This window comes from Otolemur garnettii, unplaced genomic scaffold, assembly GCF_000181295.1.
Source record: "Otolemur garnettii isolate 467f Iridium unplaced genomic scaffold, OtoGar3 scaffold00137, whole genome shotgun sequence".
In the NCBI taxonomy this organism is placed as follows: domain Eukaryota; kingdom Metazoa; phylum Chordata; class Mammalia; order Primates; family Galagidae; genus Otolemur; species Otolemur garnettii.
Window position 1 is genome coordinate 1,950,664 of NW_003852532.1, and position 8,455 is coordinate 1,959,118.

Consider the following 8,455-nt stretch of genomic DNA (forward strand, 5'->3'; position numbering starts at 1 on the left):
CTCAGAGAGGAGGTTCATGACCCGCCTAATGATAGATCCTCCACAAAGGAACTCAACTGTCATGAACCTGCTCTCTGAACTATTGAATCACTTCTCACTTAAAATTAGGAACGATAATGAGAAACAGAATATCTCAAATTATGGCAGTTTATTCAGGACAGAAGTTTGCTTCCTTCTCACAAAAATATTGGCATCCTTTGGCTAATATGTAGTCCTGTTATCCTTAGAGATCTGAGCTCCTTCAATGTTGCCATTTTAGACAGGTGGTTTCCACCTTATTTGGTGAAGTATGTGTTCCATTTCCAGATAGTCCATCCACATTCCAGATGTTATAGAGGTTGGGCAACTGTCTTGCTTACACTGCTGAGAGGAAGGTGAGACATTGGGAGGCACCTCACAGATACTGAGATACAACAAATGGGGAGCCACATTCATCAGTCCACCCTTTGGCACAATCCCTACATGAAGAATATTCTCATTCTTTTCTCTTAAGGTATCTTCTGGTTCTAGTCAACTACAAAACACAAGATATCTTCTCTCTGCTCCTAATAGAGAACTGTGAAGTAGGATTAAGATAACCTCAATAACCACTTCCATTGAGAAAAAGAAAGAATGTGAAATAATGAGCAGTTCTGGTCCATTAGCAATTTTATATTCTGATCTAAGGTGATTTTTAGTAGTGAATTTTTTGCATCAGCCCTTAAATTTTTTTGGTCTCAGCACCCCTTGCAGCCTTACATGTTACTGAGTTACAAGTTATTGAGTTAATCAGTTATTGAAGCAGCAAAAATTCATTTAAAATATAGGGTGCATCTCTCAATATTTGCCACATTAGAAATTTAAACTAAGAAATTTTAAAATTGTTTATTATTTTTTAAAGCACTAACAAATTTAATACATGTTAAAATAATCTCTTAAAAAAGTGAAGTGTCATTTAAATATGTGCAATTTTCTTCAATGTCTGACTTAATAAAAGGGAGTCAAATCATGTCATCTACTTCTGCTTTCAATGCATCATGATGTTTGTGAAAAAGGCGAAGAAAATCCAGCTTCACACAGATGGAGAGTTGAAAGAAAGGAATCTTTTAGCAGCCCTTTCAGAAAACTATGGTATTCTTCTTAGCTGCTACACCAAAACTGGACAAATCAAAATTTCCTAAAAGGTTAGTTGCAATGTGAAATCTGAAACCAAATTAATTTTGCATATTCAGTTACTTTAAAATCTTTTTGCGTGGTTTTATTTGCATTTGAAATGCAAAGATTATTTGGAAAATATGGGTTTCCTGAATTAATAAACTGTTTACATGTTATATAATATGAAAAAAAGTTCACATATGTTAATATCCCTACAGAAAAGTCTTTAAGGACTTTAGAAACTGACAAGTTCTTGGTGATAAATTTAATTTTTTCAAAATTCTGATTTTTGCTTGAAAGCTCAAATTTTATCATTGACAACAAATAGTGTCAGATATTTTCCTTGAAGTGACAGGCTAGCTTTGTTCATTTTAGAAAATGTTATCTCCTTGGTATTCAAGTCTGAATAACCATCGTTTGTCTGTCATTCATTTTTTCTAGTAAAAATGATGTTCCATGAAAAAAGGGATTAGTTCAGTTCATATATGTGCTCTTTTTTTAAAACACGCATCATATTTCAGTAGACAACACAGGTGCTTACTGTGGACCTTATATTTCATCACATGAAATATTACAGCACACATATACACCAGAGTCACATTTTAATAAAATCAATATTATTTAGCACTTCATAAGGACATTATGGATGAAACTGCACATGCATGTGTGTGCGCCTGTGTGTGTGTAAATATGTGTCTGTGATGGAGAAAAATAAAATAATTATTAGTATATTTTGTTGCCACTACCATTATTCCCACTAAAATGCCAGCCATTTTGTTGGGTTTCAAGGCAGCTGCCTATCTCCTAAAATGTCAGAGTCTCAGGCAGTTTCCTGCGTCCTCAGTTCTTGGAGACCTCTTAGTGAAAAATTGACCAGACACACCAAAGTAAGGCAAGCGTAGAGAGGAAGATAGAGGTAGGTCTACAGAGTAAGAGCCTGACCTGGGCTTACAGATACGTTTACCATGGAGAGCAATTGGGTCTCCATTGCTGAGGCAAGTAGGTAAAAAGCCAAAGAGGCAGAAAGGCCTTAAACATGGCTAGAGGTTCCCTTTTATACTGCCTGGGTAAGGCCTACTTGGGGTTCACAGTCTTCTTGGAACCAGACTTTTACTGCACAGGAGCATCTCCCATGAGCCTTTCTGAGAACCCATAAGGGGGAAGACCACATGATCAGATAATTAGTCATAAGGCTGGTTTTGGTTACTTTCAAGACTCAGTTGTACCTGTTATTAGGCTAGGGAGTGTTCTATATCCTTTTGCAGTTGGGATGCTAAGTTCTGATCATTAAATTTGGTAGGATGATCCCTCCTCTGCAGGTGTGTCCAGTCCCCTGGGATAAATTAAGGTGGGTGGGACCAAGATGGCAGGTTGGCGGGTCAGTCCTTGTTCTTCTTCCAGAGGCGAGCTATTCCTAACTAAGCAACTAATAATTTTACCATAATGTTTTTTAACTATCAATGCCATGTTTACACAGTAGACAAAGGCAAATGATGGGTTAGTATTATGATGAAAAACATTTTCACCTCACAAATCCCTTGAAAGGACCCCTAGGGAACCATATTATAAGGTTAGAGTATACACATTTAAAGTATTTAATGGATGCTGCCTGGTTGTGTAATTTTTATTTTCATCAAAATTTTTGCTGTGACTTATTTGCTAGATGGGATAAAAGCTCACCATTATGTAAATTTGTTCTTTTTTCTACTATAAGTAAAGTTTAAGATCGTTTCTTAAAATTATTGGTCAATATGATATTGTTGCAGGGATAAATGAATAGTACATGGTACAAAATAAAGGGTTCATAAAATGCCCAATGTTCATTTGAGAATATAATTTATGACTAATGTTGTATTTCCTTAATGGTAATAAGTTGGAAGGAAACTTTAATAAATAATATTGAGATAAATGTCTAGTGATGTGTAAGAAAAGTAGATCTATAATCAATTTACATAGTGTATCAAAAATTCTGAATATATAAAAGATAAAAAGGTTTGAAACATTCTAAACATAAATAGAAGAAAATATAGTATTTAACTTTATATTTGAAATATCATTGAACATTGGAAACCAGAAGACATAAAGGAAATAACATAGGAAAACCAGAAGATATAAAGAAAATAAATGACAAACCTGACTATATAAAATTATGTCAATTGTTAAATGTCAAGAAACATAACATAAATGAAAAGATAATAAAATGGGAAAAAAGTATATTTAACAAATATCACAAATAATTCTAGTTTTTAATATATTACATACTACTAAAAACGTGAAAGAAAAAGATAGAAATAGTCTCTTAGAAAAATAGGTGTAGGATATGTATGTAGTGTAATTAAGGAGATGGTAAAAATGATTTTATAGGCATTGTATTCTAAGGACTGACTAGAAGTTAAATCTTCCACTTCTCTCACTTAGAGATGAGGAAACTCAAGTTCAGTGAGACATATAAAAAGTTAAATTTCATTCCTCTGCATCAAGTGCTTTAACCACTAAGGCTTGGTTATTCATTTGTTTCTACTAAGTAATTAAGGTACACAAATCTGACTTCTTTTCAATTGCATATGTATTTAAATAATAATGTCACATCCATTATTTTTATATATATATATATATATATCTTACTTTGTGACTTTTTCATGAAAATTCAAATAGCACAGGATGACCTTTTGCTGTTTGCAACTGATAAGTTTTTTAAAATAGATTAACATTGGGCAGCACCTGTGGCTCAAGGAATGGGGCACCAGCCCCATATTTCGGGGGTGGTGAGTTCAAGCCCGGCCCCAGCCAATAACTGCCAAAAAAAAAAAAATAGATTAACATTATTCTATTGAAATCAACACCATCTGCTCTCAGTATACAGGACTAGACATGGCGGTTAAGGACTTGGCTCTGAAACACAGCTGTTCCAGTTGGAATCCTGTCTTCGAAATGTACTGAGTAACCTGAACAATCTATTGAAACCTTATATGCCTCAGTGTCCTGATTTATGTGTCATCCTCGGTCCTAAGGTCATTGTGAGGATTAGATCATAAAGAGCTTCTGACAAGGCATGACATTCAAGGAGTGCCCTATAAATGTTTGCTATTATTATTTTCTTTTTTTTAGGAGTTTTTAAAAATTTATTTTTTAAATTGTCGTATAGATAGTAAAATGGACTTTTTATGTGCACATGTCTGTTGATTTTAACACATGTATACATTCATGTAGCCTCCATCATGATCAGTATATAGATAATTCTTGTCACCTCAGAAAAAAATCCCCGTGCTGTCCCCTTGGAATCACGCCCTCCTTCTCTCAAACTCTGGTGACCACTGGTCTATTCATCACTCTACTTTTGTCTTTTTGAGAATGGCATTCAAAGAGTAACATGTTTCATCTGTTCTCAGAACATGGCTGACTTGAAAGCTAAAATGTGACTTATGACTTTTCTGCACAGAAGATGAACTGAGGCAATGAAACCAGCCCTGAAATACAAAACTCTTGAGTCATTTGTGGCAGTTGTTCACCCACTGTGCTTTAGCCAAGTAGTTTGCACATTCCAGAAGGGTATGTTGGAACCTGGGCAAATCAGAATGGATGAAGTCCTCCTGCAGAGGAGTTGGGGCAGTTCTGGTGACCATTAATAGCTTTTTCTGTTCTGCATTGTTCAACTGTGGTTTAGAAACACCTTTTTGTGTCTGCACCACCACAGAAATTACCTGCGCTACTGTATAGAATTGATTTCTAAATGAAGTCTATAACCCAGTTGTTTTTATAAAGTATCAAGTAACATGATAAATGAGCCCCAGGTGTATAGTGTCAGTACAAGGTTGGAGAAAGGATTTAGGGTTATTTAGAGTAATGGAAATTGAATAGATTTATTATTTTAACCTTTTTTTTTTTTTTAAGGAGGAGGAGGAGGAACTTGAAGACCTCAAAAGTTGATGCAAGAGTGAGGTTAGAGAGCCAATCATACAATCACACAATATAAATCAGCTTATTTAATATTCAGATTATGGCTACATACCCTCTCATTTGTATTGCTTATATTTCTCATTGTGTGGCTACTTTCATCTTGACCTTGATGTTCCTGAAAACGCTTCTGGAAACACTTACGAAGGCAGGGGCATTTATTGTAGACCTATGTGTGCAGTGTTCTCATATAGCCTGGAAACAACTGAAAATCATCTACACAAACTAAGGCCCATTCGGAATGGATCACTGGTAGCTTATCACAATTTCTTAGAGACTCAGTACCAAACTTAGATGGAAAATGACTTTCAGAAGCTGGAAAAGGCTTTCATTTTCCAGGTTTTCTTTCCTTTGTCCTTTCTGGTCCCATACTCAATCACATTGTCAGAAGGCTACCTCCCATCACAAGGATGATGGGAATGGAAACTGGGGTCTATTTATTTCTGAAAAGAAAGAGCCATGGGTAAGAAAACTTCACTTGGCATTTTAGCAACATGTAATACACTAAAGCCAGCAGAGTTTTCTTGCATGAAATTCTTCTCTAAAAATACAAAGTGCCAAACACTTCTTTCTCCTTAAATCAAGTCCTTACTATCATTGACACTTCCTTAGTGACACACTTTCTGACTATTTCCCTTTTAAATGCTTCAAGTAACCTAACTTGATGAATTGGACTAATGGATGACCATAGTGTCTCTTATACTCAAGCAGGGTTTATGACACTGTTACTCATTCATTTTTTAGAAAACATATTGAATGTTTTTAAATAATTCCTCTGAGATTTACATAATAATTTCCTTCCATTTGGGGTGGGTAATGGTTACTTGCTGATGCTTTGGTTTTTTTAATAGTTTTATTGAGATATAATACATATACCATAAAATTAACTAATTTAAAGTGTACAGTTCACTGATTCTTGGTATATTCACACAGTTGTGTAACCACCAGTACAACTTAATTTTAGAACATTGTCTTTATGCTAAAAAGAAAATCCCTACTCTCTATACCAATTCCTCATTCCTCTCCTCTCCTCTAAGCCCCAGCCTAGATAATAGCTAATCTACCTTCCATCTCCAAAATTTTTCCTGTTCTAGACATTTCATATAAATAATCTACAAGGGGAGTATTTTAGTGACTAGATTATTTTTTATTTTTTTGAGAGAAAATCTCACTTTGTTGCCTAGGCTGTGTCTAGCCTAGCTCACAGCAACCTTAAACTCTTGAGTTCAAGGGATCCTCCTGTGTTAGTCAGTCTCCTAACTATCTGTGATTACAGGTGCCTAGCTAATTTTTTCTATTTTTAGTAGAGACAGGCTCTCTTGCTCAGGTTGGGATCCTCCTGTCTGAGCCTCCCAGAATGCTAAGATTTCAGATGTGAGCCATCACAACCAGCCCAGCTCCTTTCAATTAGTATAATTAGTATATTCATGGTTCATCCATGTCGTAGTACCCATCAGTACTTCCTTTTTACTGTTGAATAATATATGTATTCCACTGTATGGATTTTATTTTTAAAATCTGCAAATGCATCGATATTTAGGTTATTTCCACTTTTTGGCTATTATTAATAATGTTGTTATGAAGACTTTTGCACTAGTGTTTATGTGATCATATGTTTCAGTTTTTCTTGGGTATATGCCTGGGAGTGGAACTGTGATTGTTAATGCCTTGATTAATATTTTCAGGAACTATCTGTTTTCTAAAGCAGTTAGACCATTTACATTCCCATCAGTATAGGATAGTGCCAGTTCTCTAAATTCTCATCACCACTTGTTATTTCCCTGTTTCTGTGATTATAGCCATTATAGTGCATGTGAAATGGTATCTCATGGTTTTAATTTTACTCGATGAATAATGTTGGGGATCTTTTCATAGGCCTTTTGGCTGTTTGTATATCTTCTTTGAACAAATACTCAAATGTTTTTCTCATTTTTTAAGTGTGTTGTCTGTTTTTTATTATTTAGCTGTGTTTCCATATATTATGAATTTGTAAATAAATTTGGGGAGGACTGTCATGCAAATAACATCAAATCTTCAGATCTACAAATGTTATAGATGTTCCATTTTTTAAATACTAATTTCTAGTTATCAATGTATATGTTTTGCATTTCTTTTGTTGCATTTATTATTTTGTCACATGTATTATTTTGATGCCTTGTACAATGGAATTTTTTCTTAATTTCATTTATTTATTGCTACTATGTAGAAATAAAATTGATTTTGCATATTAATCTCATATTCTGCCACAATGCTGAATTTGTTTGTTTTATAGTTTTTTAATGGATTTCTTCAGATTTTTTCTATATACGAGATTTCTATGTAACATTTGAATATGGGCAGTTTTACTATGTCTAAAACTATGTCTAAAACTCTTACATAGTTTTACGTTTTTCAATATTATGTTCTTTATATATTTTCCTTACCAAATTGTGGTAGTTAGAACCTCCCATGCAAAGATGAATAGAAATAGTAAGAGTGAACAACCTTGTCTGTCCCTGGTGTTAGGGGGAAAACATCCAGTTTTTCTTATTAAAAATAATGTTACGTGTGTGGTTTCATGTATTCCCTTTAGAAAGTCGAGGAACTTCCCATCTATTCCTATTGGATGAATGTTTTTATCATGAAAGAGTATCGCATTTTGCCAAATGTTGTTACTACATCTATTGAAAAGAATATATTTTATATATTGAATTTCACATATTAATCCAACTTTGCATTCCTGTGATAAATTACAGGTCAGGATGCATAATCCTTTTTATTATGTTGGTTTTGTTTGCTGATATTTTGTTGAGGATATGCATCTATACTTAAAAGAGATATTGGTCTATAGTTTTATTTCCTTGTGATATCTTTGTTTATGCTTTTAATCAGGGTCACATGATCTTAGAATGAGTTAGTTGGAAAGTTTCCTCCTTTTCTGTTTTTTTTGGAAGAATTTGTAAAGGATTTGTTTTACATTTTTAAAAGATTGGTAGGAATAATCTGGCAAGCATTTGGGCACAGGACTTTAATTTGTGGACTTAAAAAATTTCTAATTCAGTGTATTTTTACAAATCTATTCAGATTTTCTGTTTTCTCTTGAGTTCGTTTCATTAGTTTGTGTCTTTCTTAGATTTTGTCAATTTCATGTAAGTTATCTAATATTTGGCATACAATTATTCATTCCTTATAACACTTTTTGTTTCTGTAAATCTAGTATTAATGTTCCCTTTTCCAATCCTGATTATAGGAATTTCTGTCTTCCTTATTTTTTTTTCAATTAGGTAAAGTTTTGTCACTTGTGTTGATCTTTTTAAGAATTAACTTTGGATTCATTAATTTTTCTCTAATTGATTTCCAATATTTTGCTCTAATCTTTATTATTTCC